Consider the following 19036-nt stretch of genomic DNA (forward strand, 5'->3'; position numbering starts at 1 on the left):
TCAACTCTTACTCGAAGTGGTAGTAACTGTTATAATCCCAACTATGGGTTAAATAGAAACTGCCCAAAACAACTCTATTCTATTAAAAAAATGTCTTCAAAATCACTGGATTGTGTATTAAATAACCTGAAAAGGGTTGATATGCTGTAAAGCACAAACAGCAACGAAATAATCATTCATTTATTCTATTAAATGTCCAATAAAAAGAACATACGAAAAAAAGAAGAAGAAAAATGCGGAGAAAAATTTAACGAAAAAAAATAGCAAAAAGAAGTAGAAGAAAAGAATAAATGGTTCACCTGCCAAAAAACTGACTCTTGGTTAGATTAAACAAACTCCTTGTTAACATTACGTTGATAAAGAAGAATAAAGCTGGACAATATATATATATGTTTTCATAGTGTTGTGGTGGCAACCACTTATTTGCATATGCGAATAACATAACAATATAAATGGCAAGCCTAGGTTGGTCTTGGTGTGTCTTACTCAAATGCCACCAGAAGTGACGCCGAAGAGCGTACATGTCCTCCCAACAAGACTCTCTGACTCGACACCGTCATTTGTACATATTGTAAATATACCTTTTCTTTAATACACTTGTTATTGCGTTATCTTGTTGTTTGCGTCTTCATTGTATTTCCTTACTAATTATTGTTCAACCTTGCAACCACAACAGTTGGCGACGAGATATGTAGCGTCAAATATTACAGTTTGACGAAGAACTATTTAACAAAAAAAAGTGCAACGCAAAGGTTGACCATTTTTTTTAAGGAATGCAAAGTGTTGACGAGCAAACGGATTTTACGCATAAGAGAAGTTTCAACACAAGTGGAAAAAATAAACTCTAACGTGGCAAAAGCGACAATTTACGCCGTTTTCTGGGAATCCGACTTGCAAACGAATGTAAAAGTGAATTTTTGTTTTGTCGCTACACGACAAATCTTACTAAAGGACCAACTTGCAAACGAAAAGCGAACTTTGTTCTGTCGCAAAAACGACAGGTCAGACCCGTATTACGAAAAGCAAGGAAGTAACCTACGAAAAAAGTTCACCAGTGGATTCTAATCACTGTTCTCCGTAAACAAAACAACAACTAAAGGACTTTTTAATTAATGTTTTTGTTGACGTCGGCACTAAAAGGAAATACCACAGCTAAAACTAAAATTCAAGGAAACGATTTTTTTTTCTTGAAGTTGTCACTGAATAACGGATAATACAGTAAAACGTCACGGAAAAAAGGTAATCTCAATTTAAGACGTATTTTAATTACTAAAATACGAGAGAAAAAAAACTCAAAGAACTAAATGGACTGCATACATTTATTCAATTGTGACTCGATTAAAAAAAAACCAAATTTTTATTTGTGGAAAGAGTTACTTATTAGTAAGTGCCTAAAAACGGAAAGTCAATTCCATTTCGTGATTCCAGATAAACCTGTTTTATTTTTTTTGCAGCGTGACTCGCAAAAAGAATATATTATTGCAAGAAGCGATATTATTATTGAAAACAGGAGCTTACAGCAATTTGCTTTTTTGTTGTAACCCAAACCGGTGTATATTGTACATAGTACTATATTTTTTTAACTACACACTAAAAATATAAAAAAAAAGCATGGAAGACTTATCAAAAATGTTTATGCAATTTTTACAAGCACAGGCTGAGCGGGATGAACGCAGACAAGCTACACAAAACGAGCTTTAGCAAACACAAATACAGGCACAGGCTGACCGCGAGGAAAAGAGAGAGGACAGATTATTGAAATGGCAGCAGGAACAAGAAGAAAAGCAGAAAATGGCGCAATTAAAGCAGAAAAAACTGCAATTGGAACAGGAAGAAAGGCATAAGAAACTACAATTGGAATATGAAGAAAGACAAGAGGAACGTTTTGCTAAAACACTGGAACTACTAAAGAGTAATCGAGAAAATGTCGATAGTGTTAATTTCTCCCATACAACTATTTTTAATAGCATGGACACATTTCATTATGTGCCTGAGGAAGAGAAGAATTTTGAAGCATACTACACAATATACGAGGATGTTTTTCAACTGGACTGTAAAAATTGGCCAAATAGTCAGAAAGTGAGCCTCTTACTCAAAAAATTGGGTACATCAGTACACATCAAATTCGTAAATTATATATTACCTAAAAAAACTGCGGAATTAGAGTTCATGGAAGCTGTAAAATTATTAAAATAATTATTTAATCCAAATATATCTCTTTTTCATAAAAGATGGCTGTGTATGAATCTAAAAAAGATGGACAACCAAGATTATTTGACATACGCATCAGTTGTCAATAAAAACTGCGATAATTTTAAGCTTGCAGAACTAACGGTAGAAGATTTTAAATGTCTAATCTTCGCTCAAGGGTTAGTTTCCACGAAAAATGCAGAAATACGCAGACGAGTGCTGTCTAAGCTGGAATCTGAGCAAGATTTAACCCTCCAGAAACAAGCAGAGGACTGTGAAAGGGACATTACACTAAAAAAAGATTCAAAAAATATAGAAGAATCCGGAGTGGATTATGTAAGAAAAGTTAGAAAACCATACGCACCAACCAAGAACTTTACAAAGAAAAGCAATGGAACGGGATATTCCAAAGATAATAACCATAAATATAGTACACAATATAACAAGCCTCTTCCTAGATATAACTGTAAGAGATGTGCAGAAAAGCATTGGAGATCAGATTGTCCTTATAACAAGAAAAAATGCTACATTTCTAAGAAGGTGGGACACAAAATCGATTGCTGCAGATATAAAGATTACACCAGAAAAGAGTACAGCAAACAAAATCAAATACAAAATTAGACAGAGATCGGCGAAAATACGTAAAAGTGGAAATATTTAAAACATCAATAAAGTTACAACTCGACTCCGGCTCCGATGTTTCTATAATAAACCTGAATACGTGGAAAAAGTTGGGAAAACCGGCCATGATGAAAACTAGTAAAGCAGCCCGGACGGTAACTGGTGGGGGTATAAAATTTGAAGGAGAAGTTGTCCTCCCGATGAAATTGAAAGGGATTTCGAAGAAATTAAAAATATTCGTACTAAAAAATAGTGAACATCTGTTTGGAATAGATTTAATTGAGAAATTCGGACTCTGGGACAAGCCAATCAATACATTCTGTAAAAAATTAGAATGTTCTTCTCCAACAACAGTAAATATAAAATACGATTTAAAAGAATTATTTCCTGAGGCATTCACGACTAACTTAGGTCGCTGCAATAAATTCAAGGCCTCGTTTGAACTTAAAGAAAACGCCAGCCCAATTTTTAGAAAAAAGCGAAATGTTCCGTTCGCTGGGTTCGAAAGGATTGATAAAGAATTAAATAGATTGGAACAGACGGGAATTCTATCAAAAATAGACCACAGCGAGTGGGCATCCCCCACCGTATACGTAAAGAAAAAGAATGACGAAGTTAGAGTGTGCGCAGACTTTTCGACCGGGGTCAACTCCCTTTTAAAAGATCACCATTACCCCCTACCAAGCCCAGAGGAAATATTCACGAAGTTGAATGGGGGTAATATCTTCTCCAAGATAGACTTGAGCGACGCGTATTTGCAAATACCGGTCGAGGAGAATTGCTCAAAAATACTATGCATCAATACGCATAAGGAATTATACAAATACAACCGATTGCCTTTTGGCATCAAAGTAGCGCCTGCCATCTTTCAGCAAGCGATGGACTCCATGCTAAGTGGTATTGAGTGCGCATGTGCATACCTGGACGACATTGTTGCCAGGAGCAAATCCCTAGAAGAACATAAGGAACATTTGAAACAAGTATTTACTCGAATACAAGAATTCGGCTTTTAAGTAAAAGAAAGTAAATGTGACTTTTGTATGAGCGAGATTAAGTATCTTGGACACATAATAAACAAACATGGACGACGTCCAGACCCGGACAGATCTGCGGCAATAAAAAATATGCCAGCACCCGATAATGTAACAACCTTGCAGAGTTTCTTAGGACTCGCAAATTATTACCAATCTTTTATTGAAGGAATGCATAACTTGCGAGACCCCTTAAATAATCTGCTTAAAAAGGATACACCGTGGAACTGGACGCAAGAATGTCAAACCGCTTTTGACAAAATAAAGAGCGCACTAACATCCGAATTATTCTTAACGCACTTTGACACAAACTTAAAAATAGTCGTCGCTAGTGACGCTAGCTCCTACGGCTTAGGAGCATGCATTCAACATATTATGCCGGATGGGTCTAGAAAACCAATAGCGCACGCTTCGAGGATGCTGATACCAGCCGAAAGGGCATATTCACAAATCTAAAAAGAAGCGTTGAGCATAATCTTTGCCGTGACTAAATTTCACCGATATTTATATGGTAGACAATTCATACTTGAAACCGACCATAAACCGTTAGTCACGATCTATGGATCATAAAAAGGATTGCCGGTATACACCGCAAATAGATTGCTGCGCTGGGGTACAATACTACTTAATTACGATTTCCAGCTACAACATCTAGCATCAAAAAAGATTTGCTATGCGGATGGACTGTCAAGACTGATACCACAGAAACACAATCTGGAAGAATCAGTAATTGCAGCAATTCGGACAAATGTTGAAGTAAAAAATATGGTAGCAAACATCATTAAGGAAATACCCCTAACTTTGTCGGACATTAAAAGGGAAGCCGAGAAAGACGAATATATAAAGGACATAAAAGAGAAAATTATAACGGACACAAAGGTGCAGGAAGTTTTCTCCATATGTGACGATGTGTTACTGTACAGCGAGAGAGTGGTAATACCCAAGACATTGCAGAATAGGATGTTAAGAGATTTCCACACAGGACATCCGGTGATAAATCGAATGAAGTCGTTAATGAGAAGCTACGTGTACTGGCGTAACATGGACACTGACATAGCGACAACAATTGATAAATGTAAAGGATGCCAGTTAGCGGACAAAATCTCCACCTATAGTACACAAACCTTGGCCGAAAACCGACCAACCATGGTCGAGAATCCACATGGACTTCGCTGGTCCAGTAGGTGAAAACTATTATTTAATTGTAGTGGATAGTTTCACAAAATAGCCGGAGGTAATGCGTTGCAGGAATCCAACAGCGAACAACTCAATAGGGTTCCTACACGAGTTGTTTGCAAGATTCGGTGTACCAGACACACTGGTCACTGACAACGGAACGCAGTTCACATCCGCAGAGTTTAAGGAATTTTGCGACACGTTCCGAGTGAAGCACATCACGACTCCGCCGTACCATCAAAGTTCGAACGGCCTCGCGGAAAGGTTCGTGAACACGCTAAAACGAGCGTTAAAGAAATCCATTGGAACACCAACAGAAAAAGCTTTGCAACAATTCTTGCAAGTATATAGGATTACACCACATCCTAGTACACCATCAAACATATCACCAGCTGATCTAATGTTTGCCAGAAAAGTAAAATCAGCGTTTGATAAACTATTGCCAAGTCAGGCAATTATCCGAAACACTACACACACGAGAAGAAAGAAATATAACTCGGGAGATCGAGTATATTTTAAGTGCTACAGAAATAACACATCTTACTGGGAATGTGGGGTTGTGGATAAACGCATTGGTGATTGTACATACATGATTAAAGGTCCACAGAATATACATAAAAGGCACCTAAATCAGATAAAAAACGTCATATCCAAGATGATGATGATACGACAGGTCTATGTTTTTGTTGAAGCGAGTCAGGATGGACGTCACGTTGGATTTGTACAAACACATTATACAATCATATGAAAAATCAATCAGCTAATCCTATTAAACCACCCTGCACAGCCAATCTGAGTAACCGAACGCAAGAATCCGGGAGTATTCATTATTTGTAAATTGGCTAAGTATTAGATGACTGTTAATAAAACGTAATGGCAAAATGGAATAATCACGGACGCGTTAAATAATTGCACCCACAGACATATTTATGACATGTGTAAACTAGGATAGGAGGAGGACATAACAATAAGTGAGTTAATAATGGTCAACCATTTCAAACTTTGCCTTCTTTTGAAGGTTTCCGCATAAATTTTGTAGGAATTTCGTATATTTAATGAAACCGATAGATAATAGCAATAAAATCGGCAATACGTCTAGGGTTGTGTGACCATTTTGGATTAATGTGTGATCTTGTCTTTCTTTTTCGAAACTGGCATTGTACAAAACCAGAAATATCTTGTCTATTTTGTTATGTATAGAGAAATCATCGTTAGAAAATTTACGTGATTTTTATTTTTTGTCGGTTATAAAACTTTTATGTTTTTCGAAAATAAAAGCAAATAATTTTAATTAATGTATCTGAAGGTTAAGGATAATACTGAGATGTAAGAAGTTGTATATATGATTATTATTATTATTGATCTTCTGTTTAATAATATTTAAAACTGTATATAAATAACTTTTTACTTTGTTATATTTTTCTAATGAATTTAAAGTAGTTGTGTTCGCTGTATAAGGAATTTCTAAATTAACTTCAGTTATATGGCAGAGACAAGTAATCTTACACACGATCGCTTCGTTTGGTTAACTTGCTTTATTTTCATTTTTTTGACAGGTATCGGTTAAGCGAATCTCCTATTGATACATCTTTTATAACGAATCCTACGTGTTACATACTTTATATTGTGATTTTATGGTCATTTGAGTGAAAGGCTTTATATAATGTATTGCATTATGTTTTATTTATATATATTTCTTGTAAATGAATAATATTGAAATTATAAATATTATGGTTCGACGGATACCGGTACAAACAGCTACGTATACTTCCGTTAAGTATACGTATATAAAAGTGATACCGACATTGATTAAATATGTTATACAGAGCTTCAATATTCCGTCTTCCCAAAAACAAATTCAACAATTAAATATACATCTATATACGATTTTATCATAAAACTTCTGGGCCGTTTAATAATGTAATAAACGTTATCGTATTAAAACCTGAAACATATGCAGCCGAATACAATAATGTGTATAGAAATATGCAAAGCTTTGCACGTCTTTGTATATTTATTAAAATATAATTGGAAGACATTCATATTATAATTCTGTATGTGCATATTTGTACATTGGTCTTTGAGAATCCTGTATTTGTCAACTTTGAGGCAAACATCTGTTTTCAGTACAAGCGAAAAATAAAATTAATTGGAAGTTGCGGTAGTAGGTATATATTTACTAGTATCCTCTTCCACCAAAATATGAAGAAATTCCTTTTTATAAAATAACGTTTTACTCTAATAAGTATATATTTCTTTATAATTATGTGTTAATATCTTCGTTGGTAAAAAAAAATGAATACGCTTATGTTTCAGAGAAAATCCAACAATCACTTATTATGTTTTACTTTATTTAGACATTTAGCATTGAATCTCTTGTCAACTCACTTTCTTTCAAACATTTACTCGCTAATACGCATTTATGTGTTGTAAATGTAATTCGAGAAAGAACGATAGGTAGGCTTTATTGATTTAAATATTATTTTTGTAAGTTAATACAATTCAAATGATAGTTTTTATCTTACTGCCTTTTTTATATAATTAAAAACTTCCTTTCAGGTAAAAATGTGTATTTATGTGATAGGAACATAAATGAATACCGGGTGATTTTATTTGGATAATTTACATAGGATTCATTGGTGCTGTTATACATAGATAGGACGGTTTGGTAATCACGCCAGGAACGGCGTCTTCAGTAAACGCTTTTCTCAACGTTAAGGAATTTTCATTGCAAAATACTTATGTTTTTACGTATGTACATGTATTTCTATTAGACGTCCCGGTTATCAGATAATTTCTCACATCATGCATTAAGTTCAAGTAACATGTCCGTGTGAGCTTGTATTATAAGGTGTCCCCTATGCACCAGTTTGAAACAGCTCTTATTATTCTATGACACTTCAGATCGCAATATCATTTTCATCTCAAAATTCATATACATATTGCATGTAATTGAGATTTTCCGGAGCAAATATTAATAAAAAAAAAACCGTTGAAATCAATTAATGGTACAATCGAAAACGATGAAGATCGTGCTAAAGATGTTCAGATTTATTGAATATGAAAAGTTAGTAATTGAAACAAATTGTGAATATCATTATATACAGTTATACATTTATATTGTGCGGGTCGAAGCTATTAGAAACGATGTATAAAAAAAATACAAATAAGGTAATGCGTACGCCAGAAGGATTAGGCCGTCGAGCAGATGGGCGAATTTGTATCTCTCAAGTGATATGCGGGATATAATGTACACCGCTTTTTTTTCTCTTTTTTCAATTTTTTTTTCAGGTTGTGTGGTGTCTCTCATATTCGGTCATGCAGAACGGTCTATAATTTGTGCTCGCTCAGGGCGGAACTTTGACAGGGGTTATCAAACACCGCAGACCTCCATAACCACGAAAAAAATCCCGCAATACAACAACGGGAATAAAAATGACACAGACTACAACAATAAAAACAACGAAAATAATAATAATGATAATAATAATGATGATACTAATAATAGAAAAAAAATCTAATGCATACATGTCAGTTTTATTTTCTTTTATTGAAGGAAAATACGTATTTTCTTCCTATATAAATAAATACGCTGGACAATCTCTGTTTACTAACATATGTGAGAGAACAGACCCGTGTTCACTTGAGATCATCTAATATATAAAAAGAATGCTTTATCATAGTTGTATACGTAGAGGATCGGATGTCAGATATTTAGCGTCATGACTTATAAATAGCCCATCAATAACAAACATGACGAAGCCGATTATTAACTGTGCAAATGGTTACAAAAATGGTAGCGTTTCTCTCCATGAATGTTGATGGATTATATTTTTATAAAATTTATAGAAAGTTCAGTTATGAATACAAATACATTATCTCTAAGAAATAATAATCAGATTTTTTTTTTCAAACGGGATCCAGAATAGTTTTTACGGTTGCTATCTTGTACTTTTTAACAAAACATCTCAACTATCATTTTTAATATTAGGTGCTATTAACCTGTGTCATACATGATTACCATTTCTCTTGAAAATTAGAAATCTCTACAATACCAAACTAGCAAATTAAACTTATATCTACCGAAGCTATTTTGTTTCGGTTGCTTTCTGCTTTTCACTCAGTTTTTCGGCCATACTAATGACGGGATTTAATACACCATCTGTTTATTTTATGTTAACTTTTATCTTAAACAAAGATGTTATATATATATATATATATATATATATATATATATATATATATATATATATATACCTGTACTTAAATAAATCGTTCATATGTTACAGCTATTCTATATGTTATGAAAACATTTAAAATAGAAACGTATATTGCACGTTATATTTCAACAAAGTGTTTAAATTCTACTATTATTAATAAATTAGTATTTCTGTTTGGACTAATCTCAAATAATGTTTCATAGACAAATTATCTATAAATTAAAGCAAAATATATGATACCTATATTTTATATTTAGTATCTATTTGTTTATTCGTACAAATATTTCACATGCATTTCATGCTGGATTTTGGATTTAATGTGTTAAACCTATAATAAAATTCATGATATAATTTGTTAAACTTATGTAAAAACTGATGATATAATTTGTGAATCTATATTAAAATTCATGAATACGTTCTATAACGACGTACATGTTTAATAGTTGGGTTTTATATTTTACCTGTATATTCGTGTACGTGTAAATGCGTGTATGCATATACATAGTATCATTTAGTCTATCGCTTAGTGTTATATTTTAACATTTATGCAACAGTTCTAACAGGAATCGATGGACGTGGACGTATCGAAACAGTTGTAGAAAATAGTTATTTTTTAACAGATGTAAACAACACAACGTATAACTGAAATATTTATGAACATTTGTTCTCATGATCTGGTCAGATTTTTTAGAGATTACACGTTCTTTACATTTTGTCTCTCCGAAGTGACACCGCTTCCCACGGCATCATGAGTCGTCCGTTCTCTATGATGTCAAGCTAACGACTGCCTAGAACCTCCCCAAATCTATATACATTGCGTTTCTTTGCGTCATATAAGTACGAGTCTCAGAACCACCTAATGTCCCTAATCTAGTTATTTGTTTATGCAAATTAAAAAATAATGTTTACATCTATGTTTTATTGTCACATTCCTTTTGCGAGTTATTATATTATATTTCGATCATTTTCCCCCAATTTAATTGCTTATTTTTCTAATCATAATAATCCAGCGACCTGCCGTCGCTTGAATCAATTATTATTATTATTATTATTATTATTATTATTATTATTAATAATAATAATAATAATAATAATAATAATAATAATAATAATAATAATGTTTTGATCCTAGGTCCTACTTACCTCAGTTAACATAGATACTACGGTATGATCACATCCCAAAGGGTCACAACATTACAATACCATACCCAGTTTTCGCGTCCTAAATTGGCTGATGAGAAAATGAACGGATCTGTTTTTAAATCATTTATATTTTATTATCGTTGCTTTTCCTTTATTTTACGGAATATTTTTTAATTAAATTAAACAGAACATTTACATAAAAATTGAACAGGTATTTTGCATTATTTGGGTGCGCATTATTTGCACATGGTTTAATTAAAAACAACACGTCGTAGCCTTCTTTAGATAATATCCTATTCTAAATGGACCGATGCTAAAATGAACTACTTCTTTTTTAACCATCTACATTTTCTATAATCGCTTTTCCTTTATTATACAGTGATGTGTACAAATATTAACCATAACATTTAGTACAAAAGTAAACATGTCGTTACACAATATTTCAATTAACATTATTTACACATTTTTACATTAAAAGTAAATTCGCAACTTTCTTTATATCGTATCGGATTTAGCCGTGCTAAATTAACGTATGATAAAATGAACTGATCTCTTTTTAAGTCATTTATATTTCACTACATTTATTTTACATACCGATGTTTACAAAAGTTTACTATTACGTTTAGTTAAAAGTTACACAAGCCATTTCGCATTATTTTGGATTAACATTATTTACACATTATCGATCTACTAAATTGAACACGTACTTTGTTACCATCATTAAGAAAAATATTGTGACAATATATGTGTTCAATTCAGTAGAACGGTTTAATTGAAAACTGATCCCCGATACTAAAAGTCATGAAATCAATTTGTTTTTACAATTCTAGTTTTTTCTTATGTGAAGGTTAAATTTGTTAGCGAGGAGATTAACGTGAAAAGAGAAAAATTGTGGGATTTACAGAGGGGGGCGGCATTTATATAAACGCCCTGCGAATCTCTTTATAAGAGAGTTGTAGTAGCCCCCAATATAAAACTGGCTCCAAGCCTAGACAAGGGTGATTAGGCACAAAAAAAACATTTTTCACTTTCAAAACCATAAATCCATTTATTTCATAAAACACATGTTCAAATTCTAAGCCTAAATTAAGTCCAGATAATTTATAATTTTCATTACTTTTAATTCCTTTGTATTTTACTACATTTACGCCAGTTTCTTTACTTTCGTTGTCTGCCAAATCATCTACGGTGCTAAAGTACAAATTAACCCTCTATTACATTGATTTCAGATATACTTATTGGCTTTTGTTTTGTTTTTTTATAATAGTTTTTTATTCTCTTGCCAGACTTCTTTTTCCACACTGTTCAGATATTAATTTTTTTATAGGTACTTGTTTTTACCTTACCACTAACTGCACTTTTCATATTTTAACTTGTTTACCTTCTGTTGAAATTCCTGGTTTAATTTTATAATTAATAATCTACTTGCCAAACCTATGTTAAAATTTTAAATTTTAATTGTTATCACTATGTTAAGATTTTCAATTTAATTTTTAAACCTATGTTAAAGATCATAGTTTAATTTGTTAAGCCTTTGTTAAAATTGATAATTTAATTTGTTAAACATTCTGTGATTTTTTTGTATATATTTTTCATATTGTATGCAATTTTTATTTCATAATGTCCGTTTACTTGTAAATGAATTCTCGCGAATTAGTATTATTAGATATCGTTTTATATTTGATATTTAAATCCTATACTTAAATGCATATGTCATATTCTACGTCGATATTGTTAGTAATAATTACTTATTCTTGCTTAATTTTTATTACATGTTTTCTATTTTTTTCATATTTCATTTTCAAAATATATTTATATTATATTAAATTTTTAAACATATTTCTGAAAATATCCTCGTATTCAATGCATGTTTATAATTGATATTTTTTTCGCCAATTATTATGTTAATGTAATATATTTTACGCGTATTTTCTTTTTAAGCACTTATTTAAATTGTTCATTCATCTATCATAACCGTATATAGTTTGTTATGTTTTTTTTTAACAATTTAACGTTTATTTTTATGTTAATATTGTATATTTTATGCGTATTGCCTTATTATTATTATGCCTCTGAGCTAGTAGTTACTAGCTGTTTTATTTGAAATAAGTAGCAGGCCTGGTATTCTTAATAAACATTAGCAGGGTCGTTAATACTCTCCTTGAGTGTAAACGCACTACACACACATACATACATACATACATACATATATATATTTATATATATTTAAATATATATTAAGAGATGTATATATATATACTAATATATATATATATATATATATATATATATATATATATATATATATATATATATACATACAGGGTTGGCTATAAGTCGCGCACCAAAGGAATTTAAATCACTCTGATAGTAATAAACGTTATTTATTAAAACCAAACTTAACCAATAAAATGAAAAACACTTTGTACAGGCTGATATAATCATAAAAGAACATGTATCTTATACCAAAAGAAAAGAAAATATATTTTGTTCCGCAGCTTTTACAGTTTCACATCACTTAATTCTTTGGTGCGTGACCCATGGCCCACCCTGTATATATATATATATATATATATATATATATATATATATATATATATATATATATATATATATATATATATATATATATATATATATATATTTATATATATATAGTCTGAAAGACTATTAATGTCACATGGAGCCTTGACTGCGATTAAGGATACATTGATGATAGGGAACATATGATAACTGACATATATTCAAAAATATTAGGCAGTGTATACGTGAGGAATTTAAACAACATAATATATAAAGAAAACTTAATCTATTGCTACTCAAATTACAGAGAGAACCGACAGCCGTTGCTATCTACAAGTAAACACCTTTTTACGGTAAACGAAAATGCGTTGAACCGATTATTAAAATATGCTGCCCGGGCTGGAATTGTAATTTCATTTATAAATCAATATGTGGTGTTCAACTATATATTATTAATGTTCTATTACTGATAATATTTTATGTGAACACAATCACTAAATAGTATCATATTTAACTGATTGTGAAGAAGCATGATATTCGAAAAGTTATAGCAAACACCGATTACACTAATACCCATCGAACAGCTTGTAAAACCTGAGTGATCAGTGATATAGTATGCATGCGATAATGTTTGAGGAGTACTCTCAGTCATTTTAATGTTTAGAATTGAGAGTATGCCACTTACACAAAAAAATGTAATCCTAGACGTGAACACCTATTTGAAGATATAAAAATGCAGACAAAACAGGGAGATATTTTAAAGCCAAATCCATTCTTATGAATTTGAATCATGTCGACGTTTATGGTGGAAATATAAAAGCTTGGTTTTAGATGCGTTAATATTAACCAAAAACTATTTGCCTCAATGCACTGCGTGCTAACATTGGAAGAGAATCAAAGATATTCATGAGACGTGTTATAATTCAGTATCCAAGGAACCGTACTTATTATGGCCAGCAGTTCAACACTGATAATTATGAATGTAAACCTTCTTTGTGGGAAAATAATGATGATGATGATGATGATGATGATGATTCTCTTGTATACTAGCCTTAGTGACTTATCAACTGATACTAATTACGATAGATAAATGAAGCACGTCCCAGTAGAACCTGCGTATATGTCTTTCTGCGATTATGCTATATATAAGTAGACGTCATTGCCTTCAGCAGACCTTGTATGCTGGCCCGACTGACTCATCCACAAACGCATTCGAACGCGCCAGGATTGAACGCCGAACGCCACTTATACTAGACAGAAGAATGTTGTGATTGGAAAACCCATATTTATATACACACGCTGGACTTTTCTCATGAATAATTCGAACAAGCAAGTTTAAAATAAACTGTTTATTAATTTGTTTTATGCATTTTAATTGTTTTCTTGTATTTAATCTATGTAATATATTTGTTTGAAATTCCCCAACAAAAATAAAACAAAAAATACCACAGAAATGTCCATGCATTAACTCCCTCGCAAATGAGTTTATTTGCTATGATTTTCTTTCCTGGATCTGTTTTTAAATGAAAAACTAATAGCTTTTCTGAACTTTTTCACTCCAACTGATAATACGTAAATGTAGCACCCTCCAAAAAACAAAACAACAAAAAAGTGTATCTGTTCATCTGTGACTTTACTATATATTAGTAGGAGTCACTGGCACCAACATACCTTGTCTGCTGACCTTAGTTAGTCGTCCACTGACGCATTGCTAACGCATTCGAGTTTAACGTCTACCGTCTTGACGAAGAATATTGTGATGGAAACGGCCATTTTTAAACTTGCACGCCGGGCTTCATTTTGTGTTTGTTTTTCGAAATAATCCGAACAAGTAGAAATGAAAAAAAAAGTTATTTTTTTTTTATTTCTTGCATTTAATTTTTCCTTTTTTTACTTTATCCACTAATATTTACATTTCTCTCTGTATATGAGAACATAAATGCAGTTACTACTATAAATTTCAAATGTACTTATTTATGAATCTTCGTAATTTAGTCGTACAGGCTATAATGTTTATGTTGTCACTTCCTTAGTTATTGAATTAATTTCAGTATTTTATTCTTGCTTGAGTATAAATGGAACTAAAAAAAACAAACACACAAACTAAATATCAAGTGTAAAAGACTAATGCCACTCATTCTCTTCACTTCTTGCAAATACGCACACCCGTGTAAAGAGGATCTATCTTTAATCTTTTGCTACAGAAGACACATAATGACTTATTATAAAACAGTCGTTTGTTGGACCCTTTTTCCTCGTATGTGTACCGTCTGTTCAATTTTTATGTACGTGTGATAGTACACAAGGCTTCTATTATACATGAGGGGAAAACACTATCCCTGTGAGAGAACCACGGGTGAAACAATTCTGGCCGTAGTGTTGCAACAAACACCACACCATGAAATATTGAACTCACAAATAATACGCAACGTGGGGCAACTAATAAAGATCTAATCTCTTTAACGACAGGTACTGTCTCGGTGGCTAGAATGGGGGATGTTGTCGTCATCCTCTCCTAATTTCTGAATGAACAATAGCATTGACCCAGAACACGTAAGTATCTCCTCTAACTTCAGGTACTAAAATAATACAGATAAAACAGAGGAGAACCAAAGTAACCGACATCGACCAAAATCCTCAAGAAATAAATGGAGAACAAAAGAAAATAGAATGCTATTACAATAGTCGCCCCAAAGACCGAGGATATCGCGAACGGATGAAAGAATTGTGTAGCATATATCAGAGCAAAGAATTGCGGACCAAGCGAAACTTATTTTCAAGGTATTTTGCTTTTCCAAACTAAAACTAAAATAAATTACAACAAATTGCAAATAATGAAACTCACAAAGAAACGCCGCTCGCTGCAGCCAAAACATAAGAACTCCGGATGTAGAAACGTGCAAATCCTTGATACAAGAAACATGGAAGCCGAGATATATGAAATAACAGAACTTAATGAGAATGAATTAGATGGGGTAGAAAACATCAGCCAACTTATGAACGAGAAAAATAAAAGATACCCACTTTAAAGAACCAAGGTTGAAAGCGAATTAAAACTGAAACAGAGAATGTGAACAAGGCCTTTCCATATATCAAAATTGATAACATTACAGACCTAAACAATTTAATTTATGCAGGTTTGAAGATAGTAAGTATGAAGTTTGAAGTAGAAAAAAAGGACTGAGAAAGTAAGAGACCCAACAAAATGTAGATGAGAATTGAAGCTAGGAACACCAGATAAAAAATTTCAAAAGAGAAGTCAAAGCGATGATCAAAACGACTAGATAAGAATAGAAAAGTAAAAATGTGATCAGTTAGAAGAAGCTCAACAAAGGACTTACCTTAGGGGTCTTATTGACACCCAAATTTCAGTGAAGACAAACGGTCGCTGTCAACGAAAAATTAAATGGAAGCGGATGTTTCAATAACGCAAAATCTTTCGGAAAATTTATTTAAAGAGGTGACGGGTACAGGAAATTTGGATAAACTTGGTGTCAATCAGACTCCAGAGATCACCGCAAGTTGTTCTCAAACAGCAATCTTTGATGATGACTTGTGTGACTACCCCTAGACAGCAAAAAAAAAAAAAATGATGATGATGATCATCATGATGACGACGACGACAATAATAATAATAATAATAATAATAATAATAATAATAATAATAATAGTAGTAGTAGTAATAATAATAATAATAATAATAATAATAATAATAATAATAATAATAATAATAATAATAATAATAATTTTCATGGGCTGGACCAAAGAAGAACTGAGCCATTTCGATCGAAAAAAATTGCACTATTTTTATAAGTGATGATAGAAAGATACACCCAACATTTTTTTTTATTATAATAATACACATTTTCTTAATAAGTATGCAATATTTACTGTTTCGATTGTAAGGAAATTGTTTCCATTTATTCTTATATTGCGCAATCTAAATGAACTAACAGGCCGCTCGGCATCGAACCTTCGTAAAATACGCTTAAATATTATATTTTGAATAAGCAGATTTCGTATTTATTATATTATTATATTGGACCCAATATATAGTAATTTTTAAAAGGCTAAAAAAAAATATTCGCGCGCCACAACCGAGAATTGAAACCAAAACCTGTAGCTTATGATGTACTTTTTCTTTTCCGCGTTAAATCCTGGGCTATTTAGATATGTTTGCTGCAAAGCTAAAGATTAAAACCGAAACTAATATCTATTACGTTCCGCATGCATATTTGCGATGCTCTCGTTCGCCTTCACCTGGCAAACCCCAAATGTTAGGTTTCACAGTGGTTGGAATACACTGTATATAAAGTTTCAAGCAACAAAATTCTACAAATCGAAAGATACCTTTGTCAATGACGTCATTAGATATAATTTAATAACTGTTCTGATGTTACATTAATGCACATTTTTAATTAAATCTAATAAATGAAAGCAATTTTATAATGGTTATTTAATTCAACAATCAACACTGAGCTTAACCTTGTGTTTCTTTTAATGAAACATGCTAAGATGTCCCTTTATATAATAAAAACATAGTTCCCGTCGTTTATTTTTTTCTTAATTTATTTACGTAGCTAATCAATTTTTTTTACATAGGCATCACCACATTATCAAGGCCAAGAGGCCACTCAAGGATAAGGGTTAAAGAGTGTACAGTAGAAATTGGACAGTATAGTAATCATTAGTAATGAAAATTTGGTAAAATTGATAACTTATATGGAACGGCTCATCAAGAATTATTTACGTTAGACTTGAAGACAACCATATTGTAGTCAGCCGGAAAGCAGGAAAACGGAAGACAATTCCACAGGCGTGCAGTTCTAAGAAAGAAGCTTTGTTCGTGGAATCTACGTTTAGGTTTAGGCACAGATAAAGAGTGGGGGGAATTATTGATAGTGTTTACAGCTAGACGAGCGTATCCTGTGAAAGTTTGGCGAGGGGGACCATAGATTGAAGCTCATTCGAACGCTTTCCATTGAAAATAACGATACATAAGAGACAAACTCGCAACATCTCTTTTGTGAGATAAAGGTTGTAAGGAAGAGAAAAGGACATCTCCTACGAGGCTACGAAGTCTATTTTGAACTCTATCAAGGCAGGCCAAGTCCTTTCTAGCAGCTCCTGCCCAGATGTGGCAACAGTATTCCATCCTTGGACGTACCTGGCTCTTATATAGATAGAGAATAGCATCAGCAGTGAGATATCTACCAGATCGATAGAAAGATCCCACCATTTTTCCAGCGGCCTTGGCAACAGATTTGATGTACGTGTTCCATTTAAGATCAGGAGTAATGGTCAAGCCAAAAAGTTTGTCAAAACTTGAGGCCTCCTGAAGACTAGAGCCATTCATTTCAATTGATGTCAGATGTGGATCAGAATGTTGATGAATTAAAGAGAGAAGCTTGGTTTTAGATTCATTAAAAGTAACCAGCCATTCTTTACCCCATTGTACTACGTGATCAGAGGAGAGAGAATTGGAGAGAACTTCGTCGTTTACTGTCTTAGATGTGCTACCATAAATGGTAGTGTCGTCAGCATAGATGTCTACAAATGATGTAAGGATGTGATTTGGAAGATCATTAATGTAGATCAGGAAAAGAGTTGGGCCCAGGATGGACCCTTGAGGGACACCGACATTACTACTGTGAGCTTCTGATTTTTGCCCCTCAACTACTACTCTTATGAACCTATCAGAAAGAAATGATTTAATAATTGAGAAGACATTTCCAGCAATACCATAGCTAGAGATCTTAATACTTTACTTTAATATGAACTTTCATGGGTCTATAAGTATATTACAAGTTTTATTATGTAGACCTATTAATCGTTCGTGGTTTATAGAGAGATATCGAAATGACGTGTATAACGACGCCTTATTACATGCATTAATTTAATTATCATGCGCGCCACGCCATACTCAACAGAACAAGTTCCCTGTATTTATACGGCCATTCTAACAACTGCACGCTTGTCTGGCTTACAACAATTGTAAAATTTAATTAACACTACCCTTCAACGCCAGATCATAGGTCAGTTAATGAACCTGCGTATTTTTTTTAATTTGCTTGTTACGTTCAATCAGCAAAATTCAGAGGACCGAATAGTTTAACGCTTAGTTGGTCATCT

The 19036-nt window shown here is 32.6% G+C and overlaps 1 protein-coding gene across 1 annotated transcript in view; it reads right to left on the reverse strand.

Moving 5' to 3' along the window:
* The window catches only part of LOC145288081 (uncharacterized), a 703760-nt gene that overhangs the window by 116595 nt on the left and 568129 nt on the right, over positions 1–19036 (reverse strand). The window contains exon 3 of the mRNA XM_080136135.1: positions 16246–16471. The gene's annotated coding sequence lies outside the window, so the exon portion shown is untranslated. The remainder of the gene's footprint in view (positions 1–16245; positions 16472–19036) is intronic.

This window comes from Euprymna scolopes, chromosome 11, assembly GCF_053919585.1.
Source record: "Euprymna scolopes isolate OS-2025 chromosome 11, ASM5391958v1, whole genome shotgun sequence".
Lineage (NCBI taxonomy): Eukaryota > Metazoa > Mollusca > Cephalopoda > Sepiida > Sepiolidae > Euprymna > Euprymna scolopes.